Here is a 21,908-nt window from a genome sequence, read left to right as displayed (position 1 = left end):
AAGTTCAGTGAATTGGCTCTGAACAATGTGGGGGCACCTTGGCTAGTGCCAGGGTGCCCTCACACTAAGTAACTTTGCACCTAACCTTTACCAGGTAAGGGTTAGACATATAGGTGACTTATAAGTTACTTAAGTGCAGTGTAAAATGGCTGTGAAATAACGTGGGCGTTATTTCACTCAGGCTGCAGTGGCAGGCCTGTGTAAGAATTGTCAGAGCTCCCTATGGGTGGCAAAAGAAATGCTGCAGCCCATAGGGATCTCCTGGAACCCCAATACCCTGGGTACCTCAGTACCATATACTAGGGGATTATAAGGGTGTTCCAGTAAGCCAATGTGAATTGGTAAAAATGGTCACTAGCCTGTCAGTGACAATTTGGAAAGAAATGAGAGAGCATAACCACTGAGGTTCTGATCAGCAGAGCCTCAGTGAGACAGTTAGTCACTACACAGGTAACACATACAGGCACACTTATGAGCACTGGGGCCCTGGGTTACCAGGGTCCCAGTGACACATACAACTAAAACAACATATATACAGTGAAAAATGGGGGTAACATGCCAGGCAAGATGGTACTTTCCTACACCGTCCAGCCCGAACTGCCAGACCAGGTCCTCCGTGGACCGGAAACAAGCATCCTGGGACCGGTTTCAGGGTATCACCCTTCATCAGCCAGGCTAGCTTGAATCCAGTGGCACAGTGAGCAAAGGACCCATGTCTGGGCTTACCCTCCCCACTTTGGGAAACATTAGCAACACAAAAAGATGATGGACGGCGTGCTGAACAATGCAAACACTCACCCCCAGGCACAGATCAGAGTTTAATCCATCGTTCTTTTGCTCACCATGCTACCCCAGTTTGGACCCAGCCATATGCAAATCAGTCTTGACTCTGTTCCACTTGGGAACAGTCCAGCCCGAACTGCCAGGCCAGGTCCTCCCTGGACCGGAAACAAGCATCCTGGGACCGGTTTCAGTGTGTCACCCTTCATCAGCCAGGCTAGCTTGAATCCAGTGGCACAGTGAGCAAGGGACTCACGTCTGGGCATACCCTTCCCACTTAGGGCAACATTAGCAACACAAAAAGATGATAATGGACGGAGTGCTGAACAATGTAAACACTCACCCCAAGTCACAGATCTGGGTTTAATCCACCGTTCTTTTGCTCACCATGCCACCCCAGTTTGGACCCAACCATATGCAAATCAGTCTTGACCCTTTTCCACTTGAGAACAGTCCAGCCCGAACTGCCAGGCCAGATCCTGCCTGAACCAGAAACAAGCATCTTGGGACCGGTTTTAGGGTATCACCCTTCATCAGCCAGGCTAGTTTGAATCCAGTGGCACAGTGAGCAAGGGACCCACGTCTGCGCATACCCTTTACACTTAGGTCAACATTAGCAACACAAAAAGATGATGGACGGAGTGCTGAACAACACAAACACTCACCCCCAGTCACAGATCTGGGTTTAATCCATCATTCTTTTGCTCACCATGCCACCCCTGTTTGGACCCAGCCATATGCAAACCAGTCTTTACCCTGTTCCACTTGGGAACAGTCCAGCCCTAACTGACAGGCCAGGTCCTCCTTGGATGGGAAACAAGCATCCTGGGACCGGTTTCAGGGTATCACCCTTCATCAGCCAGGCTAGCTTGAATCCAGTGGCACAGTGAGCAAAGGACCCATGTCTGGGCATACCCTCCCCACTTAGGGCAACATTAGCAACACAAAAAGATGATAATGGACGGAGTGCTGAACAATGCAAACACTCACCCAGTCACATATCTGGGTTTAAGCCATCGTTCTTTTTCTAACCATGGCTCCTCAGTTTGGACCCAGTCATATGCAAATCAGTCTAGCCCCTGTTCCTCTTGGGAACCGTCCAGCCCGAACTGCTAGACCAGGTCCTCCCTGGACCGGAAACAAGCATCCTGGGACCGGTTTCAGGGTATCACCCTTCATCAGCCAGGTTAGCTTGAATCCAGTGGCACAGTGAGCAAAGGACCCATGTCTGGGCTTACCCTTCCCACTTTGGGAAACATTAGCAACACAAAAAGATGATGGACGGCGTGCTGAACAATGCAAACACTCACCCTCAGGCACAGATCAGAGTTTAATCCATCGTTCTTTTGCTCACCATGCTACCCCAGTTTGGACCCAGCCATATGCCAATCAGTCTTGACTCTGTTCCACTTGGGAACAGTCCAGCCCGAACTGCCAGGCCAGGTCCTCCCTGGACCGGAAACAAGCATCCTGGGACCGGTTTCAGTGTGTCACCCTTCATCAGCCAGGCTAGCTTGAATCCAGTGGCACAGTGAGCAAGGGACTCACGTCTGGGCATACCCTTCCCACTTAGGGCAACATTAGCAACACAAAAAGATGATAATGGACGGAGTGCTGAACAATGTAAACACTCACCCCAAGTCACAGATCTGGGGTTAATCCACCGTTCTTTTGCTCACCATGCCACCCCAGTTTGGACCCAACCATATGCAAATCAGGCTTGACCCTTTTCCACTTGAGAACAGTCCAGCCCGAACTGCCAGGCCAGATCCTGCCTGAACAAGAAACAAGCATCTTGGGACCGGTTTCAGGGTGTCACCCTTCATCAGCCAGGCTAGCTTGAATCCAGTGGCACAGTGAGCAAGGGACTCACGTCTGGGCATACCCTCCCCACTTAGGGCAACATTAGCAACACAAAAAGATGATAATGGACGGAGTGCTGAACAATGCAAACACTCACCCCAGTCACATATCTGGGTTTAATCCATCGTTCCTTTTCTAACCATGGCTCCCCAGTTTGGACCCAGTCATATGCAAATCAGTCTAGCCCCTGTTCCTCTTGGGAACCGTCCATCCCGAACTGCCAGGCCAGGTCCTCCCTGGACCGGAAACAAGCATCCTGGGACCGGTTTCAGGGTATCACCCTTCATCAGCCAGGCTAGCTTGAATCCAGCAGCACAGTGAGCAAGGGACCCATGTCTGGGCATACCCTTTCCACTTAGGTCAACATTAACAACACAAAAAGATGATGGACGGAGTGCTGAACAACACAAACACTCACCCCCAGTCACAGATCTGGGTTTAATCCATCATTCTTTTGCTCACCATGCCACCCCTGTTTGGACCCAGCCATATGCAAACCAGTCTTTACCCTGTTCTACTTGGGAACAGTCCAGCCCTAACTGCCAGGCCAGGTCCTCCCTGGACGGGAAACAAGCATCCTGGGACCGGTTTCAGGGTATCACCCTTCATCATCCAGGCTAGCTTGAATCCAGTGGCACAGTGAGCAAGGGACCCACGTCTGGGCATACCCTTCACACTTAGGGCAACATTAGCAACACAAAAAGATGATGGACGGAGTGATGAACAATGCAAACACTCAACCCAGTCACATATCTGGGTTTAAGCCATCGTTCTTTTTCTAACCATGGCTCCCCAGTTTGGACCCAGTCATATGCAAATCAGTCTAGCCCCTGTTCCTCTTGGGAACCGTCCAGCCCGAACTGCTAGACCAGGTCCTCCCTGGACCGGAAACAAGCATCCTGGAACCGGTTTCAGGGTATCACCCTTCATCAGCCAGGTTAGCTTGAATCCAGTGGCACAGTGAGCAAAGGACCCATGTCTGGGCTTACCCTTCTCACTTTGGGAAACATTAGCAACACAAAAAGATGATGGAAGGTGTGCTGAAAAATGCAAACACTCACCCCCAGGCACAGATCAGAGTTTAATCCATCGTTCTTTTGCTCCATGCTACCCCAGTTTGGACCCAGCCATATGCAAATCAGTCTTGACTCTGTTCCACTTGGGAACAGTCCAGCCCGAACTGCCAGGCCAGGTCCTCCCTGGACCGGAAACAAGCATCCTGGGACCGTTTTCAGTGTGTCACCCTTCATCAGCCAGGCTAGCTTGAATCCAGTGGCACAGTGAGCAAGGGACTCACGTCTGGGCATACCCTTTCCACTTAGGGCAACATTAGCAACACAAAAAGATGATAATGGACAGAGTGCTGAACAATGTAAACACTCACCCCAAGTCACAGATCTGGGTTTAATCCACCGTTCTTTTGCTCACCATGCCACCCCAGTTTGGACCCAACCATATGCAAATCAGTCTTGACCCTTTTCCACTTGAGAACAGTCCAGCCCGAACTGCCAGGCCAGATCCTGCCTGAACCAGAAACAAGCATCTTGGGACCGGTTTCAGGGTGTCACCCTTCATCAGCCAGGGTAGCTTGAATCCAGTGGCACAGTGAGCAAGGGACTCACGTCTGGGCATACCCTCCCCACTTAGGGCAACATTAGCAACACAAAAAGATTATAATGGACGGAGTGCTGAACAATGCAAACACTCACCCCAGTCACATATCTGGGTTTAATCCATCGTTCTTTTTCTAAACCATGGCACCCCAGTTTGGACCCAGTCATATGCAAATCAGTCTAGCCCCTGTTCCTCTTGGGAACCGTCCAGCCCGAACTGCCAGACCAGGTCCTCCCTGGACCGGAAACAAGCATCTTGGGACCGGTTTCAGGGTATCACCCTTCATCAGCCAGGTTAGCTTGAATCCAGTGGCACAGTGAGCAAAGGACCCATGTCTGGGCTTACCATTCCCACTTTGGGAAACATTAGCAACACAAAAAGAGGATGGACGGCGTGCTGAACAATGCAAACACTCACCCCCAGGCACAGATCAGAGTTTAATCCATCGTTCTTTTGCTCACCATGCTACCCCAGTTTGGACCCAGCCATATGCAAATCAGTCTTGACTCTGTTCCACTTGGGAACAGTCCAGCCCGAACTGCCAGGCCAGGTCCTCCCTGGACCGGAAACAAGCATCCTGGGACCGGTTTCAGTGTGTCACCCTTCATCAGCCAGGCTAGCTTGAATCCAGTGGCACAGTGAGCAAGGGACTCACGTCTGGGCATACCCTTTCCACTTAGGGCAACATTAGCAACACAAAAAGATGATAATGGACGGAGTGCTGAACAATGTAAACACTCACCCCAAGTCACAGATATGGGTTTAATCCATCGTTCTTTTGCTCACCATGCCACCCCAGTTTGGACCCAACCATATGCAAATCATTCTTGACCCTTTTCCTCTTGGGAACAGTCCAGCCCGAACTGCCAGGCCAGATCCTGCCTGAACCAGAAACAAGCATCTTGGGACCAGTTTCAGGGTATCACCCTTCATCAGCCAGGCTAGCTTGAATCCAGTGGCACAGAGAGCAAGGGACCCATGTCTGGGCATACCCCTCCCACTTAGGTCAACATTAGCAACTAAAAAAGATGATGGGCGGAGTGCTGAACAACACAAACACTCACCCCCAGTCACAGATCTGGGTTTAATTCATCATTCTTTTGCTCACCATGCCACCCCTGTTTGGACCCAGCCATATGCAAACCAGTCTTTACCCTGTTCTACTTGGGAACAGTCCAGCCCTAACTGCCAGGCCAGGTCCTCCCTGGACGGGAAACAAGCATCCTGGGACCGGTTTCAGGGTATCACCCTTCATCATCCAGGCTAGCTTGAATCCAGTGGCACAGTGAGCAAGGGACCCACGTCTGGGCATACCCTTCACACTTAGGGCAACATTAGCAACACAAAAAGATGATGGACGGAGTGCTGAACAATGCAAACACTCAACCCAGTCACATATCTGGGTTTAATCGATCGTTCTTTTTCTAACCATGGCACCCCAGTTTGGACCCCGTCATATGCAAATCAGTCTAGCCCCTGTTCCTCTAGGGAACTGTCCAACCCGAACTGCCAGACCAGGTCCTCCCTGGACCGGAAACAAGCATCCTGGGACCGGTTTCAGGGTATCACCCTTCATCAGCCAGGCTAGCTTGAATCCAATGGCACAGTGAGCAAAGGTCCCATGTCTGGGCTTACCCTTCCCACTTTGGGAAACATTAGCAACACAAAAAGATGATGGACGGCGTGCTGAACAATGCAAACACTCACCCCCAGGCACAGATCAGAGTTTAATCCATCGTTCTTTTGCTCACCATGCTACCCCAGTTTGGACCCAGCCATATGCCAATCAGTCTTGACTCTGTTCCACTTGGGAACAGTCCAGCCCGAACTGCCAGGCCAGGTCCTCCCTGGACCGGAAACAAGCATCTTGGGACCGGTTTCAGGGTGTCACCCTTCATCAGCCAGGCTAGCTTGAATCCAGTGGCACAGTGAGCAAGGGACTCACGTCTGGGCATACCCTCCCCACTTAGGGCAACATTAGCAACACAAAAAGATGATAATGGACGGAGTGCTGAACAATACAAACACTCACCCCAGTCACATATCTGGGTTTAATTGATCGTTCTTTTTCTAAACCATGGCACCCCAGTTTGGACCCAGTCATATGCAAATCAGTCTAGCCCCTGTTCCTCTTGGGAACCCTCCAGCCCGAACTGCCAGACCAGGTCCTCACTGGACCGGAAACAAGCATCCTGGGACCGGTTTCAGGGTATCACCCTTCATCAGCCAGGTTAGCTTGAATCCAGTGGCACAGTGAGCAAAGGACCCATGTCTGGGCTTACCATTCCCACTTTGGGAAACATTAGCAACACAAAAAGAGGATGGACGGCGTGCTGAACAATGCAAACACTCACCCCCAGGCACAGATCAGAGTTTAATCCATCGTTCTTTTGCTCACCATGCTACCCCAGTTTGGACCCAGCCATATGCAAATCAGTCTTGACTCTGTTCCACTTGGGAACAGTCCAGCCCGAACTGCCAGGCCAGGTCCTCCCTGGACTGGAAACAAGCATCCTGGGACCGGTTTCAGGGTATCACCCTTCATCTGCCAGGCTAGCTTGAATCCAGTGGCACAGTGAGCAAGGGACTCACGTCTGGGCATACCCTTTCCACTTAGGGCAACATTAGCAACACAAAAAGATGATAATGGATGGAGTGCTGAACAATGTAAACACTCACCCCGAGTCACAGATCTGGGTTTAATCCATCGTTCTTTTGCTCACCATGCCACCTCAGTTTGGACCCAGCCATATGCAAACCAGTCTTTACCCTGTTCCACTTGGGAACAGTCCAGCCCTAACTGCCAGGCCAGGTCCTCCCTGGACGGGAAACAAGCATCCTGGGACCGGTTTCAGGGTATCACCCTTCATCAGCCAGGCTAGCTTGAATCCAGTGGCACAGTGAGCAAAGGACCCATGTCTGGGCATACCCTCCCCACTTAGGGCAACATTAGCAACACAAAAAGATGATAATGGACGGAGTGCTGAACAATGCAAACACTCACCCAGTCACATATCTGGGTTTAAGCCATCGTTCTTTTTCTAACCATGGCTCCCCAGTTTGGACCCAGTCATATGCAAATCAGTCTAGCCCCTGTTCCTCTTGGGAACCGTCCAGCCCGAACTGCTAGACCAGGTCCTCCCTGGACCGGAACCAAGCATCCTGGGACCGGTTTCAGGGTATCACCCTTCATCAGCCAGGTTAGCTTGAATCCAGTGGCACAGTGAGCAAAGGACCCATGTCTGTGCTTACCCTTCTCACTTTGGGAAACATTAGCAACACAAAAAGATGATGGAAGGTGTGCTGAACAATGCAAACACTCACCCCCAGGCACAGATCAGAGTTTAATCCATCGTTCTTTTGCTCCATGCTACCCCAGTTTGGACCCAGCCATATGCAAATCAGTCTTGACTCTGTTCCACTTGGGAACAGTCCAGCCCGAACTGCCAGGCCAGGTCCTCCCTGGACCGGAAACAAGCATCCTGGGACCGTTTTCAGTGTGTCACCCTTCATCAGCCAGGCTAGCTTGAATCCAGTGGCACAGTGAGCAAGGGACTCACGTCTGGGCATACCCTTTCCAAATAGGGCAACATTAGCAACACAAAAAGATGATAATGGACGGAGTGCTGAACAATGTAAACACTCACCCCAAGTCACAGATCTGGGTTTAATCCACCGTTCTTTTGCTCACCATGCCACCCCAGTTTGGACCCATCCATATGCAAATCAGTCTTGACCCTTTTCCACTTGAGAACAGTCCAGCCCGAACTGCCAGGCCAGATCCTGCCTGAACCAGAAACAAGCATCTTGGGACCGGTTTCAGGGTGTCACCCTTCATCAGCCAGGGTAGCTTGAATCCAGTGGCACAGTGAGCAAGGGACTCACGTCTGGGCATACCCTCCCCACTTAGGGCAACATTAGCAACACAAAAAGATTATAATGGACGGAGTGCTGAACAATGCAAACACTCACCCCCAGGCACAGATCAGAGTTTAATCCATCGTTCTTTTGCTCACCATGCTACCCCAGTTTGGACCCAGCCATATGCAAATCAGTCTAGCCCCTGTTCCTCTTGGGAACCGTCCAGCCCGAACTGCCAGACCAGGTCCTACCTGGACCGGAAACAAGCATCCTGGGACCGGTTTCAGGGTATCACCCTTCATCAGCCAGGCTAGCTTGAATCCAGTGGCACAGTGAGCAAAGGACCCATGTCTGGGCTTACCCTTCCCACTTTGGGAAACATTAGCCACACAAAAAGATGATGGACGGCGTGCTGAACAATGCAAACACTCACCCCCAGGCACAGATCAGAGTTTAATCCATCGTTCTTTTGCTCACCATGCTACCCCAGTTTGGACCCAGCCATATGCAAATCAGTCTTGACTCTGTTCCACTTGGGAACAGTCCAGCCCGAACTGCCAGGCCAGGTCCTCCCTGGACCGGAAACAAGCATCCTGGTACCGGTTTCAGTGTGTCACCCTTCATCAGCCAGGCTAGCTTGAATCCAGTGGCACAGTGAGCAAGGGACTCATGTCTGGGCATACCCTTCCCACTTAGGGCAACATTAGCAACACAAAAAGATGATAATGGACGGAGTGCTGAACAATGTAAACACTCACCCTAAGTCACAGATCTGGGTTTAATCCATCGTTCTTTTGCTCACCATGCCACCTCAGTTTGGACCCAACCATATGCAAATCAGTCTTGACCCTTTTCCACTTGGGAACAGTCCAGCCCGAACTGCCAGGCCAGATCCTGCCTGAACCAGAAACAAGCATCTTGGGACCGGTTTTAGGGTATCAGCCTTCATCAGCCAGGCTAGCTTGAATCCAGTGGCACAGAGAGCAAGGGACCCATGTCTGGGCATACCCTTCCCACTTAGGTCAACATTAGCAACAAAAAAAGATGATGGGCGGAGTGCTGAACAACACAAACACTCACCCCCAGTCACAGATCTGGGTTTAATTCATCATTCTTTTGCTCACCATGCCACCCCTGTTTGGACCCAGGCATATGCAAACCAGTCTTTACCCTGTTCCACTTGGTAACAGTCCAGCCCAAACTGCCAGGCCAGGTCCTCCCTGGACGGGAAACAAGCATCCTGGGACCGGTTTCAGGGTATCACCCTTCATCAGCCAGGCTAGTTTGAATCCAGTGGCACAGTGAGCAAGGGACCCACGTCTGCGCATACCCTTTACACTTAGGTCAACATTAGCAACACAAAAAGATGATGGACGGAGTGCTGAACAACACAAACACTCACCCCCAGTCACAGATCTGGGTTTAATCCATCATTCTTTTGCTCACCATGCCACCCCTGTTTGGACCCAGCCATATGCAAACCAGTCTTTACCCTGTTCCACTTGGGAACAGTCCAGCCCTAACTGCCAGGCCAGGTCCTCCCTGGACGGGAAACAAGCATCCTGGGACCGGTTTCAGGGTATCACCCTTCATCAGCCAGGCTAGCTTGAATCCAGTGGCACAGTGAGCAAAGGACCCATGTCTGGGCATACCCTCCCCACTTAGGGCAACATTAGCAACACAAAAAGATGATAATGGACGGAGTGCTGAACAATGCAAACACTCACCCAGTCACATATCTGGGTTTAAGCCATTGTTCTTTTTCTAACCATGGCTCCCCAGTTTGGACCCAGTCATATGCAAATCAGTCTAGCCCCTGTTCCTCTTGGGAACCGTCCAGCCTGAACTGCTAGACCAGGTCCTCCCTGGACCGGAAACAAGCATCCTGGGACCGGTTTCAGGGTATCACCCTTCATCAGCCAGGTTAGCTTGAATCCAGTGGCACAGTGAGCAAAGGACCCATGTCTGGGCTTACCCTTCTCACTTTGGGAAACATTAGCAACACAAAAAGATGATGGAAGGCGTGCTGAACAATGCAAACACTCACCCCCTGGCACAGATCAGAGTTTAATCCATCGTTCTTTTGCTCCATGCTACCCCAGTTTGGACCCAGCCATATGCAAATCAGTCTTGACTCTGTTCCACTTGGGAACAGTCCAGCCCGAACTGCCAGGCCAGGTCCTCCCTGGACCGGAAACAAGCATCCTGGTACCGTTTTCAGTGTGTCACCCTTCATCAGCCAGGCTAGCTTGAATCCAGTGGCACAGTGAGCAAGGGACTCACGTCTGGGCATACCCTTTCCACTTAGGGCAACATTAGCAACACAAAAAGATGATAATGGACGGAGTGCTGAACAATGTAAACACTCACCCCAAGTCACAGATCTGGGTTTAATCCACCGTTCTTTTGCTCACCATGCCACCCCAGTTTGGACCCAACCATATGCAAATCAGTCTTGACCCTTTTCCACTTGAGAACAGTCCAGCCCGAACTGCCAGGCCAGATCCTGCCTGAACCAGAAACAAGCATCTTGGGACCGGTTTCAGGGTGTCACCCTTCATCAGCCAGGGTAGCTTGAATCCAGTGGCACAGTGAGCAAGGGACTCACGTCTGGGCATACCCTCCCCACTTAGGGCAACATTAGCAACACAAAAAGATTATAATGGACGGAGTGCTGAACAATGCAAACACTCACCCCAGTCACATATCTGGGTTTAATCCATCGTTCTTTTTCTAAACCATGGCACCCCAGTTTGGACCCAGTCATATGCAAATCAGTCTAGCCCCTGTTCCTCTTGGGAACCGTCCAGCCCGAACTGCCAGACCAGGTCCTCCCTGGACCGGAAACAAGCATCTTTGGACCGGTTTCAGTGTATCACCCTTCATCAGCCAGGTTAGCTTGAATCCTGTGGCACAGTGAGCAAAGGACCCATGTCTGGGCTTACCATTCCCACTTTGGGAAACATTAGCAACACAAAAAGAGGATGGACGGCGTGCTGAACAATGCAAACACTCACCCCCAGGCACAGATCAGAGTTTAATCCATCGTTCTTTTGCTCACCATGCTACCCCAGTTTGGACCCAGCCATATGCAAATCAGTCTTGACTCTGTTCCACTTGGGAACAGTCCAGCCCGAACTGCCAGGCCAGGTCCTCCCTGGACCGGAAACAAGCATCCTGGGACCGGTTTCAGTGTGTCACCCTTCATCAGCCAGGCTAGCTTGAATCCAGTGGCACAGTGAGCAAGGGACTCACGTCTGGGCATACCCTTTCCACTTAGGGCAACATTAGCAACACAAAAAGATGATAATGGGCGGAGTGCTGAACAACACAAACACTCACCCCCAGTCACAGATCTGGGTTTAATTCATCATTCTTTTGCTCACCATGCCACCCCTGTTTGGACCCAGCCATATGCAAACCAGTCTTTACCCTGTTCTACTTGGGAACAGTCCAGCCCTAACTGCCAGGCCAGGTCCTCCCTGGACGGGAAACAAGCATCCTGGGACCGGTTTCAGGGTATCACCCTTCATCATCCAGGCTAGCTTGAATCCAGTGGCACAGTGAGCAAGGGACCCACGTCTGGGCATACCCTTCACACTTAGGGCAACATTAGCAACACAAAAAGATGATGGACGGAGTGCTGAACAATGCAAACACTCAACCCAGTCACATATCTGGGTTTAATCGATCGTTCTTTTTCTAACCATGGCACCCCAGTTTGGACCCCGTCATATGCAAATCAGTCTAGCCCCTGTTCCTCTAGGGAACCGTCCAACCCGAACTGCCAGACCAGGTCCTCCCTGGACCGGAAGCAAGCATCCTGGGACCGGTTTCAGGGTATCACCCTTCATCAGCCAGGCTAGCTTGAATCCAGTGGCACAGTGAGCAAAGGTCCCATGTCTGGGCTTACCCTTCCCACTTTGGGAAACATTAGCAACACAAAAAGATGATGGACGGCGTGCTGAACAATGCAAACACTCACCCCCAGGCACAGATCAGAGTTTAATCCATGGTTCTTTTGCTCACCATGCTACCCCAGTTTGGACCCAGCCATATGCCAATCAGTCTTGACTCTGTTCCACTTGGGAACAGTCCAGCCCGAACTGCCAGGCCAGGTCCTCCCTGGACCGGAAACAAGCATCTTGGGACCGGTTTCAGGGTGTCACCCTTCATCAGCCAGGCTAGCTTGAATCCAGTGGCACAATGAGCAAGGGACTCACGTCTGGGCATACCCTCCCCACTTAGGGCAACATTAGCAACACAAAAAGATGATAATGGACGGAGTGCTGAACAATACAAACACTCACCCCAGTCACATATCTGGGTTTAATTGATCGTTCTTTTTCTAAACCATGGCACCCCAGTTTGGACCCAGTCATATGCAAATCAGTCTAGCCCCTGTTCCTCTTGGGAACCCTCCAGCCCGAACTGCCAGACCAGGTCCTCACTGGACCGGAAACAAGCATCCTGGGACCGGTTTCAGGGTATCACCCTTCATCAGCCAGGTTAGCTTGAATCCAGTGGCACAGTGAGCAAAGGACCCATGTCTGGGCTTACCATTCCCACTTTGGGAAACATTAGCAACACAAAAAGAGGATGGACGGCGTGCTGAACAATGCAAACACTCACCCCCAGGCACAGATCAGAGTTTAATCCATCGTTCTTTTGCTCACCATGCTACCCCAGTTTGGACCCAGCCATATGCAAATCAGTCTTGACTCTGTTCCACTTGGGAACAGTCCAGCCCGAACTGCCAGGCCAGGTCCTCCCTGGACCGGAAACAAGCATCCTGGGACCGGTTTCAGTGTGTCACCCTTCATCAGCCAGGCTAGCTTGAATCCAGTGGCACAGTGAGCAAGGGACTCACGTCTGGGCATACCCTTTCCACTTAGGGCAACATTAGCAACACAAAAAGATGATAATGGACGGAGTGCTGAACAATGTAAACACTCACCCGAGTCACAGATCTGGGTTTAATCCATCGTTCTTTTGCTCACCATGCCACCTCAGTTTGGACCCAACCATATGCAAATCAGTCTTGACCCTTTTCCACTTGGGAACAGTCCAGCCCGAACTGCCAGGCCAGATCCTGCCTGAACCAGAAACAAGCATCTTGGGACCGGTTTTAGGGTATCAGCCTTCATCAGCCAGGCTAGCTTGAATCCAGTGGCACAGAGAGCAAGGGACCCATGTCTGGGCATACCCTTCCCACTTAGGTCAACATTAGCAACAAAAAAAGATGATGGGCGGAGTGCTGAACAACACAAACACTCACCCCCAGTCACAGATCTGGGTTTAATTCATCATTCTTTTGCTCACCATGCCACCCCTGTTTGGACCAGGCATATGCAAACCAGTCTTTACCCTGTTCCACTTGGTAACAGTCCAGCCCAAACTGCCAGGCCAGGTCCTCCCTGGACGGGAAACAAGCATCCTGGGACCGGTTTCAGGGTATCACCCTTCATCAGCCAGGCTAGTTTGAATCCAGTGGCACAGTGAGCAAGGGACCCACGTCTGTGCATACCCTTTACACTTAGGTCAACATTAGCAACACAAAAAGATGATGGACGGAGTGCTGAACAACACAAACACTCACCCCCAGTCACAGATCTGGGTTTAATCCATCATTCTTTTGCTCACCATGCCACCCCTGTTTGGACCCAGCCATATGCAAACCAGTCTTTACCCTGTTCCACTTGGGAACAGTCCAGCCCTAACTGCCAGGCCAGGTCCTCCCTGGACGGGAAACAAGCATCCTGGGACCGGTTTCAGGGTATCACCCTTCATCAGCCAGGCTAGCTTGAATCCAGTGGCACAGTGAGCAAAGGACCCATGTCTGGGCATACCCTCCCCACTTAGGGCAACATTAGCAACACAAAAAGATGATAATGGACGGAGTGCTGAACAATGCAAACACTCACCCAGTCACATATCTGGGTTTAAGCCATCGTTCTTTTTCTAACCATGGCTCCCCAGTTTGGACCCAGTCATATGCAAATCAGTCTAGCCCCTGTTCCTCTTGGGAACCGTCCAGCCCGAACTGCTAGACCAGGTCCTCCCTGGACCGGAACCAAGCATCCTGGGACCGGTTTCAGGGTATCACCCTTCATCAGCCAGGTTAGCTTGAATCCAGTGGCACAGTGAGCAAAGGACCCATGTCTGTGCTTACCCTTCTCACTTTGGGAAACATTAGCAACACAAAAAGATGATGGAAGGCGTGCTGAACAATGCAAACACTCACCCCCAGGCACAGATCAGAGTTTAATCCATCGTTCTTTTGCTCCATGCTACCCCAGTTTGGACCCAGCCATATGCAAATCAGTCTTGACTCTGTTCCACTTGGGAACAGTCCAGCCCGAACTGCCAGGCCAGGTCCTCCCTGGACCGGAAACAAGCATCCTGGGACCGTTTTCAGTGTGTCACCCTTCATCAGCCAGGCTAGCTTGAATCCAGTGGCACAGTGAGCAAGGGACTCACGTCTGGGCATACCCTTTCCACTTAGGGCAACATTAGCAACACAAAAAGATGATAATGGACGGAGTGCTGAACAATGTAAACTCTCACCCCATGTCACAGATCTGGGTTTAATCCACCGTTCTTTTGCTCACCATGCCACCCCAGTTTGGACCCAACCATATGCAAATCAGTCTTGACCCTTTTCCACTTGAGAACAGTCCAGCCCGAACTGCCAGGCCAGATCCTGCCTGAACCAGAAACAAGCATCTTAGGACCGGTTTCAGGGTGTCACCCTTCATCAGCCAGGGTAGCTTGAATCCAGTGGCACAGTGAGCAAGGGACTCACGTCTGGGCATACCCTCCCCACTTAGGGCAACATTAGCAACACAAAAAGATTATAATGGACGGAGTGCTGAACAATGCAAACACTCACCCCCAGGCACAGATCAGAGTTTAATCCATCGTTCTTTTGCTCACCATGCTACCCCAGTTTGGACCCAGCCATATGCAAATCAGTCTAGCCCCTGTTCCTCTTGGGAACCGTCCAGCCCGAACTGCCAGACCAGGTCCTCCCTGGACCGGAAACAAGCATCTTGGGACCGGTTTCAGGGTATCACCCTTCATCAGCCAGGTTAGCTTGAATCCAGTGGCACAGTGAGCAAAGGACCCATGTCTGGGCTTACCATTCCCACTTTGGGAAACATTAGCAACACAAAAAGAGGATGGACGGCGTGCTGAACAATGCAAACACTCACCCCCAGGCACAGATCAGAGTTTAATCCATCGTTCTTTTGCTCACCATGCTACCCCAGTTTGGACCCAGCCATATGCAAATCAGTCTTGACTCTGTTCCACTTGGGAACAGTCCAGCCCGAACTGCCAGGCCAGGTCCTCCCTGGACCGGAAACAAGCATCCTGGGACCGGTTTCATTGTGTCACCCTTCATCAGCCAGGCTAGCTTGAATCCAGTGGCACAGTGAGCAAGGGACTCACGTCTGGGCATACCCTTTCCACTTAGGGCAACATTAGCAACACAAAAAGATGATAATGGACGGAGTGCTGAACAATGTAAACACTCACCCCAAGTCACAGATATGGGTTTAATCCATCGTTCTTTTGCTCACCATGCCACCCCAGTTTGGACCCAACCATATGCAAATCATTCTTGACCCTTTTCCTCTTGGGAACAGTCCAGCCCGAACTGCCAGGCCAGATCCTGCCTGAACCAGAAACAAGCATCTTGGGACCAGTTTCAGGGTATCACCCTTCATCAGCCAGGCTAGCTTGAATCCAGTGGCACAGAGAGCAAGGGACCCATGTCTGGGCATACCCCTCCCACTTAGGTCAACATTAGCAACTAAAAAAGATGATGGGCGGAGTGCTGAACAACACAAACACTCACCCCCAGTCACAGATCTGGGTTTAATTCATCATTCTTTTGCTCACCATGCCACCCCTGTTTGGACCCAGCCATATGCAAACCAGTCTTTACCCTGTTCTACTTGGGAACAGTCCAGCCCTAACTGCCAGGCCAGGTCCTCCCTGGACGGGAAACAAGCATCCTGGGACCGGTTTCAGGGTATCACCCTTTATCATCCAGGCTAGCTTGAATCCAGTGGCACAGTGAGCAAGGGACCCACGTCTGGGCATACCCTTCACACTTAGGGCAACATTAGCAACACAAAAAGATGATGGACGGAGTGCTGAACAATGCAAACACTCAACCCAGTCACATATCTGGGTTTAATCGATCGTTCTTTTTCTAACCATGGCACCCCAGTTTGGACCCCGTCATATGCAAATCAGTCTAGCCCCTGTTCCTCTAGGGAACTGTCCAACCCGAACTGCCAGACCAGGTCCTCCCTGGACCGGAAACAAGCATCCTGGGACCGGTTTCAGGGTATCACCCTTCATCAGCCAGGCTAGCTTGAATCCAGTGGCACAGTGAGCAAAGGACCCATGTCTGGGCATACCCTTCCCACTTTGGGAAACATTAGCAACACAAAAAGATGATGGACGGCGTGCTGAACAATGCAAACACTCACCCCCAGGCACAGATCAGAGTTTAATCCATCGTTCTTTTGCTCACCATGCTACCCCTGTTTGGACCCAGCCATATGCCAATCAGTCTTGACTCTGTTCACTTGGGAACAGTCCAGCCCGAACTGCCAGGCCAGGTCCTCCCTGGACCGGAAACAAGCATCCTGGGACCGGTTTTAGTGTGTCACCCTTCATCAGCCAGGCTAGCTTGAATCCAGTGGCACAGTGAGCAAGGGACTCACGTCTGGGCATACCCTTCCCACTTAGGGCAACATTAGCAACACAAAAAGATGATAATGGACGGAGTGCTGAACAATGTAAACACTCACCCTAAGTCACAGATCTGGGTTTAATCCATCGTTCTTTTGCTCACCATGCCACCTCAGTTTGGACCCAACCATATGCAAATCAGTCTTGACCCTTTTCCACTTGGGAACAGTCCAGCCCGAACTGCCAGGCCAGATCCTGCCTGAACCAGAAACAAGCATCTTGGGACCGGTTTTAGGGTATCAGCCTTCATCAGCCAGGCTAGCTTGAATCCAGTGGCACAGAGAGCAAGGGACCAATGTCTGGGCATACCCTTCCCACTTAGGTCAACATTAGCAACAAAAAAAGATGATGGGCGGAGTGCTGAACAACACAAACACTCACCCCCAGTCACAGATCTGGGTTTAATTCATCATTCTTTTGCTCACCATGCCACCCCTGTTTGGACCCAGGCATATGCAAACCAGTCTTTACCCTGTTCCACTTGGTAACAGTCCAGCCCAAACTGCCAGGCCAGGACCTCCCTGGACGGGAAACAAGCATCCTGGGACCGGTTTCAGGGTATCACCCTTCATCAGCCAGGCTAGTTTGAATCCAGTGGCACAGTGAGCAAGGGACCCACGTCTGCGCATAAGATGATGGACGGAGTGCTGAACAACACAAACACTCACCCCCAGTCACAGATCTGGGTTTAATCGATCATTCTTTTGCTCACCATGCCTCCCCTGTTTGGACCCAGCCATATGCAAACCAGTCTTTACCCTGTTCCACTTGGGAACAGTCCAGCCCTAACTGCCAGGCCAGGTCCTCCCTGGACGGGAAACAAGCATCCTGGGACCGGTTTCAGGGTATCACCCTTCATCAGCCAGGCTAGCTTGAATCCAGTGGCACAGTGAGCAAAGGACCCATGTCTGGGCATACCCTCCCCACTTAGGGCAACATTAGCAACACAAAAAGATGATAATGGACGGAGTGCTGAACAATGCAAACACTCACCCAGTCACATATCTGGGTTTAAGCCATCGTTCTTTTTCTAACCATGGCTCCCCAGTTTGGACCCAGTCATATGCAAATCAGTCTAGCCCCTGTTCCTCTAGGGAACCGTCCAGCCTGAACTGCTAGACCAGGTCCTCCGTGGACCGGAAACAAGCATCCTGGGACCGGTTTCAGGGTATCACCCTTCATCAGCCAGGCTAGCTAGAATCCAGTGGCACAGTGAGCAAAGGACCCATGTCTGGGCTTACCCTCCCCACTTTGGGAAACATTAGCAACACAAAAAGATGATGGACGGCGTGCTGAACAATGCAAACACTCACCCCCAGGCACAGATCAGAGTTTAATCCATCGTTCTTTTGCTCACCATGCTACCCCAGTTTGGACCCAGCCATATGCAAATCAGTCTTGACTCCGTTCCACTTGGGAACAGTCCAGCCCGAACTGCCAGGCCATGTCCTCCCTGGACCGGAAACAAGCATCCTGGGACCGGTTTCAGTGTGTCACCCTTCATCAGCCAGGCTAGCTTGAATCCAGTGGCACAGTGAGCAAGGGACTCACGTCTGGGCATACCCTTCCCACTTAGGGCAACATTAGCAACACAAAAAGATGATAATGGACGGAGTGCTGAACAATGTAAACACTCACCCCAAGTCACAGATCTGGGTTTAATCCACCGTTCTTTTGCTCACCATGCCACCCCAGTTTGGACCCAACCATATGCAAATCAGTCTTGACCCTTTTCCACTTGAGAACAGTCCAGCCCGAACTGCCAGGCCAGATCCTGCCTGAACCAGAAACAAGCATCTTGGGACCGGTTTCAGTGTGTCACCCTTCATCAGCCAGGCTAGCTTGAATCCAGTGGCACAGAGAGCAAGGGACCCATGTCTGGGCATACCCTTCCCACTTAGGTCAACATTAGCAACAAAAAAAGATGATGGGCGGAGTGCTGAACAACACAAACACTCACCCCCAGTCACAGATCTGGGTTTAATCGATCATTTTTTTGCTCACCATTCCACCCCTGTTTGGACCCAGCCATATGCAAACCAGTCTTTACCCTGTTCCACTTGGGAACAGTCCAGCCCTAACTGCCAGGCCAGGTCCTCCCTGGACGGGAAACAAGCATCCTGGGACCGGTTTCAGGGTATCACCCTTCATCAGCCAGGCTAGCTTGAATCCAGTGGCACAGTGAGCAAAGGACCCATGTCTGGGCATACCCTCCCCACTTAGGGCAACATTAGCAACACAAAAAGATGATAATGGACGGAGTGCTGAACAATGCAAACACTCACCCAGTCACATATCTGGGTTTAAGCCATCGTTCTTTTTCTAACCATGGCTCCCCAGTTTGGACCCAGTCATATGCAAATCAGTCTAGCCTCTGTTCCTCTAGGGAACCGTCCAGCCCGAACTGCCAGACCAGGTCCTCCGTGGACCGGAAACAAGCATCCTGGGACCGGTTTCAGGGTATCACCCTTCATCAGCCAGGCTAGCTTGAATCCAGTGGCACAGTGAGCAAAGGACCCATGTCTGGGCTTACCCTCCCCACTTTGGGAAACATTAGCAACACAAAAAGATGATGGACGGCGTGCTGAACAATGCAAACACTCACCCCCAGGCACAGATCAGAGTTTAATCCATCGTTCTTTTGCTCACCATGCTACCCCAGTTTGGACCCAGCCATATGCAAATCAGTCTTGACTCTGTTCCACTTGGGAACAGTCCAGCCCGAACTGCCAGGCCAGGTCCTCCCTGGACCGGAAACAAGCATCCTGGGACCGGTTTCAGTGTGTCACCCTTCATCAGCCAGGCTAGCTTGAATCCAGTGGCACAGTGAGCAAGGGACTCACGTCTGGGCATACCCTTCCCACTTAGGGCAACATTAGCAACACAAAAAGATGATAATGGACGGAGTGCTGAACAATGTAAACACTCACCCCAAGTCACAGATCTGGGTTTAATCCACCGTTCTTTTGCTCACCATGCCACCCCAGTTTGGACCCAACCATATGCAAATCAGTCTTGACCCTTTTCCACTTGAGAACAGTCCAGCCCGAACTGCCAGGCCAGATCCTGCCTGAACCAGAAACAAGCATCTTGGGACCGGTTTTAGGGTATCACCCTTCATCAGCCAGGCTAGTTTGAATCCAGTGGCACAGTGAGCAAGGGACCCACGTCTGCGCATACCCTTTACACTTAGGTCAACATTAGCAACACAAAAAGATGATGGACGGAGTGCTGAACAACACAAACACTCACCCCCAGTCACAGATCTGGGTTTAATCCATCATTCTTTTGCTCACCATGCCACCCCTGTTTGGACCCAGCCATATGCAAACCAGTCTTTACCCTGTTCCACTTGGGAACAGTCCAGCCCTAACTGACAGGCCAGGTCCTCCTTGGATGGGAAACAAGCATCCTGGGACCGGTTTCAGGGTATCACCCTTCATCAGCCAGGCTAGCTTGAATCCAGTGGCACAGTGAGCAAAGGACCCATGTCTGGGCATACCCTCCCCACTTAGGGCAACATTAGCAACACAAAAAGATGATAATGGACGGAGTGCTGAACAATGCAAACACTCACCCAGTCACATATCTGGGTTTAAGCCATCGTTCTTTTTCTAACCATGGCTCCTCAGTTTGGACCCAGTCATATGCAAATCAGTCTAGCCCCTGTTCCTCTTGGGAACCGTCCAGCCCGAACTGCTAGACCAGGTCCTCCCTGGACCGGAAACAAGCATCCTGGGACCGGTTTCAGGGTATCACCCTTCATCAGCCAGGTTAGCTTGAATCCAGTGGCACAGTGAGCAAAGGACCCATGTCTGGGCTTACCCTTCCCACTTTGGGAAACATTAGCAACACAAAAAGATGATGGACGGCGTGCTGAACAATGCAAACACTCACCCTCAGGCACAGATCAGAGTTTAATCCATCGTTCTTTTGCTCACCATGCTACCCCAGTTTGGACCCAGCCATATGCCAATCAGTCTTGACTCTGTTCCACTTGGGAACAGTCCAGCCCGAACTGCCAGGCCAGGTCCTCCCTGGACCGGAAACAAGCATCCTGGGACCGGTTTCAGTGTGTCACCCTTCATCAGCCAGGCTAGCTTGAATCCAGTGGCACAGTGAGCAAGGGACTCACGTCTGGGCATACCCTTCCCACTTAGGGCAACATTAGCAACACAAAAAGATGATAATGGACGGAGTGCTGAACAATGTAAACACTCACCCCAAGTCACAGATCTGGGGTTAATCCACCGTTCTTTTGCTCACCATGCCACCCCAGTTTGGACCCAACCATATGCAAATCAGGCTTGACCCTTTTCCACTTGAGAACAGTCCAGCCCGAACTGCCAGGCCAGATCCTGCCTGAACAAGAAACAAGCATCTTGGGACCGGTTTCAGGGTGTCACCCTTCATCAGCCAGGCTAGCTTGAATCCAGTGGCACAGTGAGCAAGGGACTCACGTCTGGGCATACCCTCCCCACTTAGGGCAACATTAGCAACACAAAAAGATGATAATGGACGGAGTGCTGAACAATGCAAACACTCACCCCAGTCACATATCTGGGTTTAATCCATCGTTCCTTTTCTAACCATGGCTCCCCAGTTTGGACCCAGTCATATGCAAATCAGTCTAGCCCCTGTTCCTCTTGGGAACCGTCCATCCCGAACTGCCAGGCCAGGTCCTCCCTGGACCGGAAACAAGCATCCTGGGACCGGTTTCAGGGTATCACCCTTCATCAGCCAGGCTAGCTTGAATCCAGGGGCACAGTGAGCAAGGGACCCATGTCTGGGCATACCCTTTCCACTTAGGTCAACATTAACAACACAAAAAGATGATGGACGGAGTGCTGAACAACACAAACACTCACCCCCAGTCACAGATCTGGGTTTAATCCATCATTCTTTTGCTCACCATGCCACCCCTGTTTGGACCCAGCCATATGCAAACCAGTCTTTACCCTGTTCTACTTGGGAACAGTCCAGCCCTAACTGCCAGGCCAGGTCCTCCCTGGACGGGAAAC

Source organism: Pleurodeles waltl, chromosome 11 (genome assembly GCF_031143425.1).
Source record: "Pleurodeles waltl isolate 20211129_DDA chromosome 11, aPleWal1.hap1.20221129, whole genome shotgun sequence".
NCBI classification, from domain to species: domain Eukaryota; kingdom Metazoa; phylum Chordata; class Amphibia; order Caudata; family Salamandridae; genus Pleurodeles; species Pleurodeles waltl.
Note: the sequence above shows the minus strand (reverse complement) of the source record.